At 40.4% G+C, this 17673-nt stretch overlaps 8 non-coding genes across 8 annotated transcripts; all 8 read right to left on the bottom strand.

The window, feature by feature from the left end:
• Positions 1-1490: 1490 nt before the first annotated feature.
• On the bottom strand, positions 1491-1562 carry TRNAH-GUG (transfer RNA histidin (anticodon GUG)). Its single transcript has one exon. It is a non-coding gene; the product is annotated as a tRNA-His (tRNA).
• Positions 1563-2843: 1281 nt separating this feature from the next.
• Positions 2844-2925, bottom strand: TRNAS-AGA (transfer RNA serine (anticodon AGA)). Its single transcript has one exon. It is a non-coding gene; the product is annotated as a tRNA-Ser (tRNA).
• A 2577-nt stretch (positions 2926-5502) lies between these two features.
• Positions 5503-5574, bottom strand: TRNAH-GUG (transfer RNA histidin (anticodon GUG)). Its single transcript has one exon. It is a non-coding gene; the product is annotated as a tRNA-His (tRNA).
• Positions 5575-6855: 1281 nt separating this feature from the next.
• On the bottom strand, positions 6856-6937 carry TRNAS-AGA (transfer RNA serine (anticodon AGA)). Its single transcript has one exon. It is a non-coding gene; the product is annotated as a tRNA-Ser (tRNA).
• Positions 6938-9514: 2577 nt separating this feature from the next.
• Positions 9515-9586, bottom strand: TRNAH-GUG (transfer RNA histidin (anticodon GUG)). Its single transcript has one exon. It is a non-coding gene; the product is annotated as a tRNA-His (tRNA).
• Positions 9587-10867: 1281 nt separating this feature from the next.
• TRNAS-AGA (transfer RNA serine (anticodon AGA)) lies at positions 10868-10949 on the bottom strand. Its single transcript has one exon. It is a non-coding gene; the product is annotated as a tRNA-Ser (tRNA).
• A 2577-nt stretch (positions 10950-13526) lies between these two features.
• Positions 13527-13598, bottom strand: TRNAH-GUG (transfer RNA histidin (anticodon GUG)). Its single transcript has one exon. It is a non-coding gene; the product is annotated as a tRNA-His (tRNA).
• A 1280-nt stretch (positions 13599-14878) lies between these two features.
• On the bottom strand, positions 14879-14960 carry TRNAS-AGA (transfer RNA serine (anticodon AGA)). The gene has a single exon. It is a non-coding gene; the product is annotated as a tRNA-Ser (tRNA).
• Positions 14961-17673: the final 2713 nt, after the last annotated feature.

The raw sequence follows: 17673 nt of genomic DNA, 5'->3' as shown, positions 1-17673 counted from the left end.
GATTTTTAAGCAATATTTTGCTATTTTAAAAGTTGACACTTCGAAACTTTTGCTGATCAAATTACCAATGTTATCCTATGGAAGGAAATTCACTTAGCAGGTAAGTGGGGTTATGGTTACTTTTTCTAGGTCAGTGTTGGATCCTAGATCCAGCACTACTGTACCACCTGTAAGCAGTTGAGAAACTGCGTTTAAGTTATACAGGCGATTTTTAAGGAATATTTACATGTTTGCAAAATCGACACAGAAGAAATTTCACAGAAAAACAGTCAATGGTTTCCTATGGAAGAAAATTCAAGTTACGGGTAAAGTACGTTCTCGTTACTTTTGTAATCCAGTGCTGGGCTCCTAGGCTCAGTACTGGGACATCTATCTAAAACAGGTAAACAATTACGTTTTCACAGTTGGTACGATTTTTAAAGAATATTTGTAAGTTTCAAAAATCGACACTTAGAAAATTTTCAGCAAAAAGCAGGCAATGATATCCCATGGAAGGAAATTCGAGTTACTGGTAAGTACGGTTAAAATTACTTTTCAGGGTCAGTACTGAGCTCCAAGATGCAGCACTGAGGTCTCTCCTGATAACAGGTGAGTAAATCAGAATTCGTTGTTCGGCTGATTTTAGATTAATATTTTAAAGTTCCAAAACTCCACACCACTTAGAAGAATTTCCAAGTGAAACAACTCAATGTTAGCCTATGGAAGAAAAGTGAGTTATCGGCTTTTAGGTAAGTACTCGACTGGCAGAGTTATGGTTCTGGGCATAGACTCAGGGGTCTCCCAGGGGAGTCCCAGCCTACTTGCCAAGCCTTAAACTCCCCTTTTATTACATATAATTTACACCTAAGGTAGGCCCTAGGTAGTCCTAGGTGCATGATGCTATGTAAGTAAAAAATAAGATATGTACTTTGGTGGTTCGCGTGTCCTGTAAGTACCAAACAGTCTATTTCATTTTTCACTACTGTGACGTCTACCCCTCTCATAGGTTAGCTCTGTGTATTCCCCTATACTTTTTATTTGGTAATTCCATATCGGAGAGGAGTAGCTTTATTTATTTATTGAAAATCCTACTTACTGGTGAGGTTGGATTTAACTTTACTATTTTAGAAATGCCACTTTTAGAGAGTGAACATTTCTCTGCACTTACTGCTCTATTTGCCTGAAACCTGGCCCCAATACACGTCTGGATTGGGCTGGGTGACAGCAAAATTTGTGCCTTCCCTCTAGAGAGCCACAACACAGGTCACTCAACTGCACCTGGGGGGTGAGCTCCGCTCCCCCTCCACCCCCAATAGGTTCAAGAACGATAATTTATGTAAGTAAATACATTATAGCTACAGCTTATAATCATGCGAGTTTAAATCATTTGTTGTTAGATGGTTTAAATATTTGAAAGGATCTGTTTTTAATAGACATTTTACAAAAACCACTGGTACATTTGCTAATTCTGTAAAATTAACACCCAACTGCCGTGACATTGCCAACCACAATGCCGTGACTCGGATTCGAACCGAGGTTGCTGCGGCCACAACGCAGAGTACTAACCACTATACGATCACGGCGAGCTACTTGGGCTCAACGACATACACTGACATGGAGAATTTATAATTCGGAACACTCAGGGCTGTTCCTGTGATAGGCTGGATGTATTCATTGCTTCCTCATTCCTCATTCAGAGGCTGCGTCTCCTCAGTGGTTGATAGGCTGAAACCGTTTCCTGGCCGCCTGCTTGTGAAATGCCAGGAGTCAAAGATCACACATTACACTTGCGGACCTGTGATGGGACACCAATGCAGAGAAACCCACCTGGCACAGACCTTCTATTCTGTCTATTAGACCTGCATCTTCCCTGCACCTTTCAAGCCATTTGTATGTGAAGCAAGAAAGAGTTAGAGAGTGATCCATCTACACTTTTATAGGGAGGATGTCGCCGTGAGCTCCTCCCAGCTAATCACACGAACAGCAGAAAAGCAAGATAAATACACAGTTGAGGGGTGGGCTGCATGGTTATGTTTTTGAGTAAATATTGAAACTGACCTCAGTGGCTCATTAGCAGAGCTGCGGCTAATGACTGGTGCCAAATCATGATGAAGCAAGCACCATGGCTCGTAGGGGACCCACAACACGCTTTTCTTAGCTCACTGAATTAAAGTATAAACTTCCGCCGTGTGTGAGTGGTAAAGGCTTGTTAATATGGTTCCTTTTCCAATTCAAGTCTGACAACAAGAGGCAGGAACCACGTGGCTTCGGAAGCTCAGGAAAGTAGCCACCAACCACAGAGAAAGAGAGAACTGGCAGTATGAGAGGTGGAGAAAACAGAAGCGGGAGCAAGGAGCTCAAATGAGATTGATGGCGTTTAAATAGAGCGCGTAAAGGAACAGTTACACAGCTAAGAAATGGGAAAGACAGACTAGGGAAAAAAACACAGAAAGAGCCTGTAGATGAAATTCTCTTCCTGAGACAGCAGGTTAAGAGAAATTACACATGGGGAGGTTAAGCATGTAACACGGGGGAGAATAAAAAAGAAAATGCAGTTTTATGAAGTGTGTTTGCCAATCCAGCCAGCACTTTTGTTCTATTTCTCTCTTTGCGTCTTTTATTGGTAAAGTAACTTTCAAGTGCATGCGCAGGTATGAATGAGAGAGCAACGGTATGATAATTTGAAGCGTTTACACCAGTGCTAAAGTAGGAATGAGGTGTAGCAAAGACATGAAAGAGGTAGCGATAACAAATATGTGGAGAGGCAATAGTGACACAAAAATAAGCCACCTATTTATAAAACTGAAATGGAAGAAATACTAAAGGTTAACTTCTGAAATTGTAGCCGATAATAAAAAGATTCTCGTTGTTGGCAGGATTCGAACCTGCGCGGGGATACCCCAATGGATTTCTAGTCCATCGCCTTAACCACTCGGCCACAACAACTTGCTGTTAGGTGCCTACAAATATTTTGTTTGAAAGTTTTGAAGTTTTCCCACATCAAAGTACTGATATTCTGCAATGCGCTTTTTAAAAACAATGTTTTTTTCATCATGCACGTTCTGTCCTAAAAACAAAAATTGCATGAGTATATCTCTGGATCTGTAAAAGGATACGCTTGCATTCAAACTCTCTTGTGGCACTCAAGTTTTTTGGACCTCTGTTTTTGCGCTGCTTTTAGTCTACGACCCATATTACAGAAGTCAACCATCTCTGAGTATTTGGGACTCCTTTGTAAGTGCCTTATCTTTAATCCTTGAAAAGCTCTATAATAAAGGGGTCTGTCAAAGATTGCTTGAATGGAAGATAAAAGAAGGCCCACTTGTCTCACCAAATGCAGTAGAGAAACCTGATGTTTTACTCATGTTATCCTTAGTTCAGTTTTTGTTAGACCTGGCATCCTTAAGGTGGCCTACCAGCAACCTTTTTGCTTTTCACCTCACGTGTTGCTGTATCTTTATGTTGGCCTTAGGACTCTAATCACTTTATCACTACTGTGAGAAAGTGGCTCTGTATATACTGTTCCCAAATAGGTACAGTGTGCACAGAGTCCCCAGTCCCCAGAGGTTTGGCAGAGGCTAAAGTTAGATATAACCTTACTCTCTAAAGTGGTAGCTTGCCGAGCAGTAAGGCAGTATCAGAGTACAGTGTAAAACATTTGTTGTACACACTCAGTCAGCAAATGGTCTCACACACTCAAGAACTGAACTCTAGGCCATTGGTTTGCATACAAAAGATATTGTTGTTTTATTTTAGAACCAACAATAGGTATCAAAATATACTTTCTCAGAATGAGATGCTTTAGTTAAATACTTTGCAATAGGCAATTGACTTTTGCAGGTCATAGTTACAGTTTATTGCAATAGGCAACACAATTTGAATCACAATAATACATTGAGCTCAATGGGAATTTGAAGTTATATGCAATTAATTACTTTCAGGATTACTTTTCTAAATCCAGGACTGGATCCTAGATTCAGTCCTGGGACAGTTCTTGGAAACAAGTGAGTAAATTCGTTTTAGTTACTGTTGTGATTTTTAAGCAATATTTTGCTATTTTAAAAGTTGACACTTAGAAACTTTTGCTGATCAAATTACCAATGTTATCCTATGGAAGGAAATTCACTTAGCAGGTAAGTGGGGTTATGGTTACTTTTTCTAGGTCAGTGTTGGATCCTAGATCCAGCACTACTGTACCACCTATAAGCAGTTGAGAAACTGCGTTTAAGTTATACAGGCGATTTTTAAGGAATATTTACATGTTTGCAAAATCGACACAGAAGAAATTTCACAGAAAAACAGTCAATGGTTTCCTATGGAAGAAAATTCAAGTTACGGGTAAAGTACGTTCTCGTTACTTTTGTAATCCAGTGCTGGGCTCCTAGGCTCAGTACTGGGACATCTATCTAAAACAGGTAAACAATTACGTTTTCACAGTTGGTACGATTTTTAAAGAATATTTGTAAGTTTCAAAAATCGACACTTAGAAAATTTTCAGCAAAAAGCAGGCAATGATATCCCATGGAAGGAAATTCGAGTTACTGGTAAGTACGGTTAAAATTACTTTTCAGGGTCAGTACTGAGCTCCAAGATGCAGCACTGAGGTCTCTCCTGATAACAGGTGAGTAAATCAGAATTCGTTGTTCGGCTGATTTTAGATGAATATTTTAAAGTTCCAAAACTCCACACCACTTAGAAGAATTTCCAAGTGAAACAACTCAATGTTAGCCTATGGAAGAAAAGTGAGTTATCGGCTTTTAGGTAAGCACTCGACTGGCAGAGTTATGGTTCTGGGCATAGACTCAGGGGTCTCCCAGGAGAGTCCCAGCCTACTTGCCAAGCCTTAAACTCCCCTTTTATTACATATAATTTACACCTAAGGTAGGCCCTAGGTAGTCCCAGGTGCATGATGCTATGTAAGTAAAAAATAAGATATGTACTTTGGTGGTTCGCGTGTCCTGTAAGTACCAAACAGTCTATTTCATTTTTCACTACTGTGAGGTCTACCCCTCTCATAGGTTAGCTCTGTGTATTCCCCTATACTTTTTATTTGGTAATTCCATATCGGAGAGGAGTAGCTTTATTTATTTATTGAAAATCCTACTTACTGGTGAGGTTGGATTTAACTTTACTATTTTAGAAATGCCACTTTTAGAGAGTGAACATTTCTCTGCACTTACTGCTCTATTTGCCTGAAACCTGGCCCCAATACACGTCTGGATTGGGCTGGGTGACAGCAAAATTTGTGCCTTCCCTCTAGAGAGCCACAACACAGGTCACTCAACTGCACCTGGGGGGTGAGCTCCGCTCCCCCTCCACCCCCAATAGGTTCAAGAACGATAATTTATGTAAGTAAATACATTATAGCTACAGCTTATAATCATGCGAGTTTAAATCATTTGTTGTTAGATGGTTTAAATATTTGAAAGGATCTGTTTTTAATAGACATTTTACAAAAACCACTGGTACATTTGCTAATTCTGTAAAATTAACACCCAACTGCCGTGACATTGCCAACCACAATGCCGTGACTCGGATTCGAACCGAGGTTGCTGCGGCCACAACGCAGAGTACTAACCACTATACGATCACGGCGAGCTACTTGGGCTCAACGACATACACTGACATGGAGAATTTATAATTCGGAACACTCAGGGCTGTTCCTGTGATAGGCTGGATGTATTCATTGCTTCCTCATTCCTCATTCAGAGGCTGCGTCTCCTCAGTGGTTGATAGGCTGAAACCGTTTCCTGGCCGCCTGCTTGTGAAATGCCAGGAGTCAAAGATCACACATTACACTTGCGGACCTGTGATGGGACACCAATGCAGAGAAACCCACCTGGCACAGACCTTCTATTCTGTCTATTAGACCTGCATCTTCCCTGCACCTTTCAAGCCATTTGTATGTGAAGCAAGAAAGAGTTAGAGAGTGATCCATCTACACTTTTATAGGGAGGATGTCGCCGTGAGCTCCTCCCAGCTAATCACACGAACAGCAGAAAAGCAAGATAAATACACAGTTGAGGGGTGGGCTGCATGGTTATGTTTTTGAGTAAATATTGAAACTGACCTCAGTGGCTCATTAGCAGAGCTGCGGCTAATGACTGGTGCCAAATCATGATGAAGCAAGCACCATGGCTCGTAGGGGACCCACAACACGCTTTTCTTAGCTCACTGAATTAAAGTATAAACTTCCGCCGTGTGTGAGTGGTAAAGGCTTGTTAATATGGTTCCTTTTCCAATTCAAGTCTGACAACAAGAGGCAGGAACCACGTGGCTTCGGAAGCTCAGGAAAGTAGCCACCAACCACAGAGAAAGAGAGAACTGGCAGTATGAGAGGTGGAGAAAACAGAAGCGGGAGCAAGGAGCTCAAATGAGATTGATGGCGTTTAAATAGAGCGCGTAAAGGAACAGTTACACAGCTAAGAAATGGGAAAGACAGACTAGGGAAAAAAACACAGAAAGAGCCTGTAGATGAAATTCTCTTCCTGGGACAGCAGGTTAAGAGAAATTACACATGGGGAGGTTAAGCATGTAACACGGGGGAGAATAAAAAAGAAAATGCAGTTTTATGAAGTGTGTTTGCCAATCCAGCCAGCACTTTTGTTCTATTTCTCTCTTTGCGTCTTTTATTGGTAAAGTAACTTTCAAGTGCATGCGCAGGTATGAATGAGAGAGCAACGGTATGATAATTTGAAGCGTTTACACCAGTGCTAAAGTAGGAATGAGGTGTAGCAAAGACATGAAAGAGGTAGCGATAACAAATATGTGGAGAGGCAATAGTGACACAAAAATAAGCCACCTATTTATAAAACTGAAATAGAAGAAATACTAAAGGTTAACTTCTGAAATTGTAGCCGATAATAAAAAGATTCTCGTTGTTGGCAGGATTCGAACCTGCGCAGGGATACCCCAATGGATTTCTAGTCCATCGCCTTAACCACTCGGCCACAACAACTTGCTGTTAGGTGCCTACAAATATTTTGTTTGAAAGTTTTGAAGTTTTCCCACATCAAAGTACTGATATTCTGCAATGCGCTTTTTAAAAACAATGTTTTTTTCATCATGCACGTTCTGTCCTAAAAACAAAAATTGCATGAGTATATCTCTGGATCTGTAAAAGGATACGCTTGCATTCAAACTCTCTTGTGGCACTCAAGTTTTTTGGACCTCTGTTTTTGCGCTGCTTTTAGTCTACGACCCATATTACAGAAGTCAACCATCTCTGAGTATTTGGGACTCCTTTGTAAGTGCCTTATCTTTAATCCTTGAAAAGCTCTATAATAAAGGGGTCTGTCAAAGATTGCTTGAATGGAAGATAAAAGAAGGCCCACTTGTCTCACCAAATGCAGTAGAGAAACCTGATGTTTTACTCATGTTATCCTTAGTTCAGTTTTTGTTAGACCTGGCATCCTTAAGGTGGCATACCAGCAACCTTTTTGCTTTTCACCTCACGTTTTGCTGTATCTTTATGTTGGCCTTAGGACTCTAATCACTTTATCACTACTGTGAGAAAGTGGCTCTGTATATACTGTTCCCAAATAGGTACAGTGTGCACAGAGTCCCCAGTCCCCAGAGGTTTGGCAGAGGCTAAAGTTAGATATAACCTTACTCTCTAAAGTGGTAGCTTGCCGAGCAGTAAGGCAGTATCAGAGTACAGTGTAAAACATTTGTTGTACACACTCAGTCAGCAAATGGTCTCACACACTCAAGAACTGAACTCTAGGCCATTGGTTTGCATACAAAAGATATTGTTGTTTTATTTTAGAACCAACAATAGGTATCAAAATATACTTTCTCAGAATGAGATGCTTTAGTTAAATACTTTGCAATAGGCAATTGACTTTTGCAGGTCATAGTTACAGTTTATTGCAATAGGCAACACAATTTGAATCACAATAATACATTGAGCTCAATGGGAATTTTAAGTTATATGCAATTAATTACTTTCAGGATTACTTTTCTAAATCCAGGACTGGATCCTAGATTCAGTCCTGGGACAGTTCTTGGAAACAAGTGAGTAAATTCGTTTTAGTTACTGTTGTGATTTTTAAGCAATATTTTGCTATTTTAAAAGTTGACACTTCGAAACTTTTGCTGATCAAATTACCAATGTTATCCTATGGAAGGAAATTCACTTAGCAGGTAAGTGGGGTTATGGTTACTTTTTCTAGGTCAGTGTTGGATCCTAGATCCAGCACTACTGTACCACCTGTAAGCAGTTGAGAAACTGCGTTTAAGTTATACAGGCGATTTTTAAGGAATATTTACATGTTTGCAAAATCGACACAGAAGAAATTTCACAGAAAAACAGTCAATGGTTTCCTATGGAAGAAAATTCAAGTTACGGGTAAAGTACGTTCTCGTTACTTTTGTAATCCAGTGCTGGGCTCCTAGGCTCAGTACTGGGACATCTATCTAAAACAGGTAAACAATTACGTTTTCACAGTTGGTACGATTTTTAAAGAATATTTGTAAGTTTCAAAAATCGACACTTAGAAAATTTTCAGCAAAAAGCAGGCAATGATATCCCATGGAAGGAAATTCGAGTTACTGGTAAGTACGGTTAAAATTACTTTTCAGGGTCAGTACTGAGCTCCAAGATGCAGCACTGAGGTCTCTCCTGATAACAGGTGAGTAAATCAGAATTCGTTGTTCGGCTGATTTTAGATTAATATTTTAAAGTTCCAAAACTCCACACCACTTAGAAGAATTTCCAAGTGAAACAACTCAATGTTAGCCTATGGAAGAAAAGTGAGTTATCGGCTTTTAGGTAAGTACTCGACTGGCAGAGTTATGGTTCTGGGCATAGACTCAGGGGTCTCCCAGGGAAGTCCCAGCCTACTTGCCAAGCCTTAAACTCCCCTTTTATTACATATAATTTACACCTAAGGTAGGCCCTAGGTAGTCCTAGGTGCATGATGCTATGTAAGTAAAAAATAAGATATGTACTTTGGTGGTTCGCGTGTCCTGTAAGTACCAAACAGTCTATTTCATTTTTCACTACTGTGACGTCTACCCCTCTCATAGGTTAGCTCTGTGTATTCCCCTATACTTTTTATTTGGTAATTCCATATCGGAGAGGAGTAGCTTTATTTATTTATTGAAAATCCTACTTACTGGTGAGGTTGGATTTAACTTTACTATTTTAGAAATGCCACTTTTAGAGAGTGAACATTTCTCTGCACTTACTGCTCTATTTGCCTGAAACCTGGCCCCAATACACGTCTGGATTGGGCTGGGTGACAGCAAAATTTGTGCCTTCCCTCTAGAGAGCCACAACACAGGTCACTCAACTGCACCTGGGGGGTGAGCTCCGCTCCCCCTCCACCCCCAATAGGTTCAAGAACGATAATTTATGTAAGTAAATACATTATAGCTACAGCTTATAATCATGCGAGTTTAAATCATTTGTTGTTAGATGGTTTAAATATTTGAAAGGATCTGTTTTTAATAGACATTTTACAAAAACCACTGGTACATTTGCTAATTCTGTAAAATTAACACCCAACTGCCGTGACATTGCCAACCACAATGCCGTGACTCGGATTCGAACCGAGGTTGCTGCGGCCACAACGCAGAGTACTAACCACTATACGATCACGGCGAGCTACTTGGGCTCAACGACATACACTGACATGGAGAATTTATAATTCGGAACACTCAGGGCTGTTCCTGTGATAGGCTGGATGTATTCATTGCTTCCTCATTCCTCATTCAGAGGCTGCGTCTCCTCAGTGGTTGATAGGCTGAAACCGTTTCCTGGCCGCCTGCTTGTGAAATGCCAGGAGTCAAAGATCACACATTACACTTGCGGACCTGTGATGGGACACCAATGCAGAGAAACCCACCTGGCACAGACCTTCTATTCTGTCTATTAGACCTGCATCTTCCCTGCACCTTTCAAGCCATTTGTATGTGAAGCAAGAAAGAGTTAGAGAGTGATCCATCTACACTTTTATAGGGAGGATGTCGCCGTGAGCTCCTCCCAGCTAATCACACGAACAGCAGAAAAGCAAGATAAATACACAGTTGAGGGGTGGGCTGCATGGTTATGTTTTTGAGTAAATATTGAAACTGACCTCAGTGGCTCATTAGCAGAGCTGCGGCTAATGACTGGTGCCAAATCATGATGAAGCAAGCACCATGGCTCGTAGGGGACCCACAACACGCTTTTCTTAGCTCACTGAATTAAAGTATAAACTTCCGCCGTGTGTGAGTGGTAAAGGCTTGTTAATATGGTTCCTTTTCCAATTCAAGTCTGACAACAAGAGGCAGGAACCACGTGGCTTCGGAAGCTCAGGAAAGTAGCCACCAACCACAGAGAAAGAGAGAACTGGCAGTATGAGAGGTGGAGAAAACAGAAGCGGGAGCAAGGAGCTCAAATGAGATTGATGGCGTTTAAATAGAGCGCGTAAAGGAACAGTTACACAGCTAAGAAATGGGAAAGACAGACTAGGGAAAAAAACACAGAAAGAGCCTGTAGATGAAATTCTCTTCCTGAGACAGCAGGTTAAGAGAAATTACACATGGGGAGGTTAAGCATGTAACACGGGGGAGAATAAAAAAGAAAATGCAGTTTTATGAAGTGTGTTTGCCAATCCAGCCAGCACTTTTGTTCTATTTCTCTCTTTGCGTCTTTTATTGGTAAAGTAACTTTCAAGTGCATGCGCAGGTATGAATGAGAGAGCAACGGTATGATAATTTGAAGCGTTTACACCAGTGCTAAAGTAGGAATGAGGTGTAGCAAAGACATGAAAGAGGTAGCGATAACAAATATGTGGAGAGGCAATAGTGACACAAAAATAAGCCACCTATTTATAAAACTGAAATGGAAGAAATACTAAAGGTTAACTTCTGAAATTGTAGCCGATAATAAAAAGATTCTCGTTGTTGGCAGGATTCGAACCTGCGCGGGGATACCCCAATGGATTTCTAGTCCATCGCCTTAACCACTCGGCCACAACAACTTGCTGTTAGGTGCCTACAAATATTTTGTTTGAAAGTTTTGAAGTTTTCCCACATCAAAGTACTGATATTCTGCAATGCGCTTTTTAAAAACAATGTTTTTTTCATCATGCACGTTCTGTCCTAAAAACAAAAATTGCATGAGTATATCTCTGGATCTGTAAAAGGATACGCTTGCATTCAAACTCTCTTGTGGCACTCAAGTTTTTTGGACCTCTGTTTTTGCGCTGCTTTTAGTCTACGACCCATATTACAGAAGTCAACCATCTCTGAGTATTTGGGACTCCTTTGTAAGTGCCTTATCTTTAATCCTTGAAAAGCTCTATAATAAAGGGGTCTGTCAAAGATTGCTTGAATGGAAGATAAAAGAAGGCCCACTTGTCTCACCAAATGCAGTAGAGAAACCTGATGTTTTACTCATGTTATCCTTAGTTCAGTTTTTGTTAGACCTGGCATCCTTAAGGTGGCCTACCAGCAACCTTTTTGCTTTTCACCTCACGTGTTGCTGTATCTTTATGTTGGCCTTAGGACTCTAATCACTTTATCACTACTGTGAGAAAGTGGCTCTGTATATACTGTTCCCAAATAGGTACAGTGTGCACAGAGTCCCCAGTCCCCAGAGGTTTGGCAGAGGCTAAAGTTAGATATAACCTTACTCTCTAAAGTGGTAGCTTGCCGAGCAGTAAGGCAGTATCAGAGTACAGTGTAAAACATTTGTTGTACACACTCAGTCAGCAAATGGTCTCACACACTCAAGAACTGAACTCTAGGCCATTGGTTTGCATACAAAAGATATTGTTGTTTTATTTTAGAACCAACAATAGGTATCAAAATATACTTTCTCAGAATGAGATGCTTTAGTTAAATACTTTGCAATAGGCAATTGACTTTTGCAGGTCATAGTTACAGTTTATTGCAATAGGCAACACAATTTGAATCACAATAATACATTGAGCTCAATGGGAATTTGAAGTTATATGCAATTAATTACTTTCAGGATTACTTTTCTAAATCCAGGACTGGATCCTAGATTCAGTCCTGGGACAGTTCTTGGAAACAAGTGAGTAAATTCGTTTTAGTTACTGTTGTGATTTTTAAGCAATATTTTGCTATTTTAAAAGTTGACACTTAGAAACTTTTGCTGATCAAATTACCAATGTTATCCTATGGAAGGAAATTCACTTAGCAGGTAAGTGGGGTTATGGTTACTTTTTCTAGGTCAGTGTTGGATCCTAGATCCAGCACTACTGTACCACCTATAAGCAGTTGAGAAACTGCGTTTAAGTTATACAGGCGATTTTTAAGGAATATTTACATGTTTGCAAAATCGACACAGAAGAAATTTCACAGAAAAACAGTCAATGGTTTCCTATGGAAGAAAATTCAAGTTACGGGTAAAGTACGTTCTCGTTACTTTTGTAATCCAGTGCTGGGCTCCTAGGCTCAGTACTGGGACATCTATCTAAAACAGGTAAACAATTACGTTTTCACAGTTGGTACGATTTTTAAAGAATATTTGTAAGTTTCAAAAATCGACACTTAGAAAATTTTCAGCAAAAAGCAGGCAATGATATCCCATGGAAGGAAATTCGAGTTACTGGTAAGTACGGTTAAAATTACTTTTCAGGGTCAGTACTGAGCTCCAAGATGCAGCACTGAGGTCTCTCCTGATAACAGGTGAGTAAATCAGAATTCGTTGTTCGGCTGATTTTAGATTAATATTTTAAAGTTCCAAAACTCCACACCACTTAGAAGAATTTCCAAGTGAAACAACTCAATGTTAGCCTATGGAAGAAAAGTGAGTTATCGGCTTTTAGGTAAGTACTCGACTGGCAGAGTTATGGTTCTGGGCATAGACTCAGGGGTCTCCCAGGGGAGTCCCAGCCTACTTGCCAAGCCTTAAACTCCCCTTTTATTCCATATAATTTACACCTAAGGTAGGCCCTAGGTAGTCCTAGGTGCATGATGCTATGTAAGTAAAAAATAAGATATGTACTTTGGTGGTTCGCGTGTCCTGTAAGTACAAAACAGTCTATTTCATTTTTCACTACTGTGAGGTCTACCCCTCTCATAGGTTAGCTCTGTGTATTCCCCTATACTTTTTATTTGGTAATTCCATATCGGAGAGGAGTAGCTTTATTTATTTATTGAAAATCCTACTTACTGGTGAGGTTGGATTTAACTTTACTATTTTAGAAATGCCACTTTTAGAGAGTGAACATTTCTCTGCACTTACTGCTCTATTTGCCTGAAACCTGGCCCCAATACACGTCTGGATTGGGCTGGGTGACAGCAAAATGTGTGCCTTCCCTCTAGAGAGCCACAACACAGGTCACTCAACTGCACCTGGGGGGTGAGCTCCGCTCCCCCTCCACCCCCAATAGGTTCAAGAACGATAATTTATGTAAGTAAATACATTATAGCTACAGCTTATAATCATGCGAGTTTAAATCATTTGTTGTTAGATGGTTTAAATATTTGAAAGGATCTGTTTTTAATAGACATTTTACAAAAACCACTGGTACATTTGCTAATTCTGTAAAATTAACACCCAACTGCCGTGACATTGCCAACCACAATGCCGTGACTCGGATTCGAACCGAGGTTGCTGCAGCCACAACGCAGAGTACTAACCACTATACGATCACGGCGAGCTACTTGGGCTCAACAACATACACTGACATGGAGAATTTATAATTCGGAACACTCAGGGCTGTTCCTGTGATAGGCTGGATGTATTCATTGCTTCCTCATTCCTCATTCAGAGGCTGCGTCTCCTCAGTGGTTGATAGGCTGAAACCGTTTCCTGGCCGCCTGCTTGTGAAATGCCAGGAGTCAAAGATCACACATTACACTTGCGGACCTGTGATGGGACACCAATGCAGAGAAACCCACCTGGCACAGACCTTCTATTCTGTCTATTAGACCTGCATCTTCCCTGCACCTTTCAAGCCATTTGTATGTGAAGCAAGAAAGAGTTAGAGAGTGATCCATCTACACTTTTATAGGGAGGATGTCGCCGTGAGCTCCTCCCAGCTAATCACACGAACAGCAGAAAAGCAAGATAAATACACAGTTGAGGGGTGGGCTGCATGGTTATGTTTTTGAGTAAATATTGAAACTGACCTCAGTGGCTCATTAGCAGAGCTGCGGCTAATGACTGGTGCCAAATCATGATGAAGCAAGCACCATGGCTCGTAGGGGACCCACAACACGCTTTTCTTAGCTCACTGAATTAAAGTATAAACTTCCGCCGTGTGTGAGTGTAAAGGCTTGTTAATATGGTTCCTTTTCCAATTCAAGTCTGACAACAAGAGGCAGGAACCACGTGGCTTTGGAAGCTCAGGAAAGTAGCCACCAACCACAGAGAAAGAGAGAACTGGCAGTATGAGAGGTGGAGAAAACAGAAGCGGGAGCAAGGAGCTCAAATGAGATTGATGGCGTTTAAATAGAGCGCGTAAAGGAACAGTTACACAGCTAAGAAATGGGAAAGACAGACTAGGGAAAAAAACACAGAAAGAGCCTGTAGATGAAATTCTCTTCCTGAGACAGCAGGTTAAGAGAAATTACACATGGGGAGGTTAAGCATGTAACACGGGGGAGAATAAAAAAGAAAATGCAGTTTTATGAAGTGTGTTTGCCAATCCAGCCAGCACTTTTGTTCTATTTCTCTCTTTGCGTCTTTTATTGGTAAAGTAACTTTCAAGTGCATGCGCAGGTATGAATGAGAGAGCAACGGTATGATAATTTGAAGCGTTTACACCAGTGCTAAAGTAGGAATGAGGTGTAGCAAATACATAAAAGAGGTAGCGATAACAAATATGTGGAGAGGCAATAGTGACACAAAAATAAGCCACCTATTTATAAAACTGAAATGGAAGAAATACTAAAGGTTAACTTCTGAAATTGTAGCCGATAATAAAAAGATTCTCGTTGTTGGCAGGATTCGAACCTGCGCGGGGATACCCCAATGGATTTCTAGTCCATCGCCTTAACCACTCGGCCACAACAACTTGCTGTTAGGTGCCTACAAATATTTTGTTTGAAAGTTTTGAAGTTTTCCCACATCAAAGTACTGATATTCTGCAATGCGCTTTTTAAAAACAATGTTTTTTTCATCATGCACGTTCTGTCCTAAAAACAAAAATTGCATGAGTATATCTCTGGATCTGTAAAAGGATACGCTTGCATTCAAACTCTCTTGTGGCACTCAAGTTTTTTGGACCTCTGTTTTTGCGCTGCTTTTAGTCTACGACCCATATTACAGAAGTCAACCATCTCTGAGTATTTGGGACTCCTTTGTAAGTGCCTTATCTTTAATCCTTGAAAAGCTCTATAATAAAGGGGTCTGTCAAAGATTGCTTGAATGGAAGATAAAAGAAGGCCCACTTGTCTCACCAAATGCAGTAGAGAAACCTGATGTTTTACTCATGTTATCCTTAGTTCAGTTTTTGTTAGACCTGGCATCCTTAAGGTGGCCTACCAGCAACCTTTTTGCTTTTCACCTCACGTTTTGCTGTATCTTTATGTTGGCCTTAGGACTCTAATCACTTTATCACTACTGTGAGAAAGTGGCTCTGTATATACTGTTCCCAAATAGGTACAGTGTGCACAGAGTCCCCAGTCCCCAGAGGTTTGGCAGAGGCTAAAGTTAGATATAACCTTACTCTCTAAAGTGGTAGCTTGCCGAGCAGTAAGGCAGTATCAGAGTACAGTGTAAAACATTTGTTGTACACACTCAGTCAGCAAATGGTCTCACACACTCAAGAACTGAACTCTAGGCCATTGGTTTGCATACAAAAGATATTGTTGTTTTATTTTAGAACCAACAATAGGTATCAAAATATACTTTCTCAGAATGAGATGCTTTAGTTAAATACTTTGCAATAGGCAATTGACTTTTGCAGGTCATAGTTACAGTTTATTGCAATAGGCAACACAATTTGAATCACAATAATACATTGAGCTCAATGGGAATTTGAAGTTATATGCAATTAATTACTTTCAGGATTACTTTTCTAAATCCAGGACTGGATCCTAGATTCAGTCCTGGGACAGTTCTTGGAAACAAGTGAGTAAATTCGTTTTAGTTACTGTTGTGATTTTTAAGCAATATTTTGCTATTTTAAAAGTTGACACTTAGAAACTTTTGCTGATCAAATTACCAATGTTATCCTATGGAAGGAAATTCACTTAGCAGGTAAGTGGGGTTATGGTTACTTTTTCTAGGTCAGTGTTGGATCCTAGATCCAGCACTACTGTACCACCTATAAGCAGTTGAGAAACTGCGTTTAAGTTATACAGGCGATTTTTAAGGAATATTTACATGTTTGCAAAATCGACACAGAAGAAATTTCACAGAAAAACAGTCAATGGTTTCCTATGGAAGAAAATTCAAGTTACGGGTAAAGTACGTTCTCGTTACTTTTGTAATCCAGTGCTGGGCTCCTAGGCTCAGTACTGGGACATCTATCTAAAACAGGTAAACAATTACGTTTTCACAGTTGGTACGATTTTTAAAGAATATTTGTAAGTTTCAAAAATCGACACTTAAAAAATTTTCAGCAAAAAGCAGGCAATGATATCCCATGGAAGGAAATTCGAGTTACTGGTAAGTACGGTTAAAATTACTTTTCAGGGTCAGTACTGAGCTCCAAGATGCAGCACTGAGGTCTCTCCTGATAACAGGTGAGTAAATCAGAATTCGTTGTTCGGCTGATTTTAGATGAATATTTTAAAGTTCCAAAACTCCACACCACTTAGAAGAATTTCCAAGTGAAACAACTCAATGTTAGCCTATGGAAGAAAAGTGAGTTATCGGCTTTTAGGTAAGTACTCGACTGGCAGAGTTATGGTTCTGGGCATAGACTCAGGGGTCTCCCAGGGGAGTCCCAGCCTACTTGCCAAGCCTTAAACTCCCCTTTTATTACATATAATTTACACCTAAGGTAGGCCCTAGGTAGTCCCAGGTGCATGATGCTATGTAAGTAAAAAATAAGATATGTACTTTGGTGGTTCGCGTGTCCTGTAAGTACCAAACAGTCTATTTCATTTTTCACTACTGTGAGGTCTACCCCTCTCATAGGTTAGCTCTGTGTATTCCCCTATACTTTTTATTTGGTAATTCCATATCGGAGAGGAGTAGCTTTATTTATTTATTGAAAATCCTACTTACTGGTGAGGTTGGATTTAACTTTACTATTTTAGAAATGCCACTTTTAGAGAGTGAACATTTCTCTGCACTTACTGCTCTATTTGCCTGAAACCTGGCCCCAATACACGTCTGGATTGGGCTGGGTGACAGCAAAATTTGTGCCTTCCCTCTAGAGAGCCACAACACAGGTCACTCAACTGCACCTGGGGGGTGAGCTCCGCTCCCCCTCCACCCCCAATAGGTTCAAGAACGATAATTTATGTAAGTAAATACATTATAGCTACAGCTTATAATCATGCAAGTTTAAATCATTTGTTGTTAGATGGTTTAAATATTTGAAAGGATCTGTTTTTAATAGACATTTTACAAAAACCACTGGTACATTTGCTAATTCTGTAAAATTAACACCCAACTGCCGTGACATTGCCAACCACAATGCCGTGACTCGGATTCGAACCGAGGTTGCTGCGGCCACAACGCAGAGTACTAACCACTATACGATCACGGAGAGCTACTTGGGCTCAAAGACATACACTGACATGGAGAATTTATAATTCGGAACACTCAGGGCT

Source organism: Triturus cristatus, chromosome 12 (assembly GCF_964204655.1).
Source record: "Triturus cristatus chromosome 12, aTriCri1.1, whole genome shotgun sequence".
NCBI lineage: Eukaryota > Metazoa > Chordata > Amphibia > Caudata > Salamandridae > Triturus > Triturus cristatus.
This window is presented reverse-complemented; position numbering and strand designations above follow the sequence as displayed.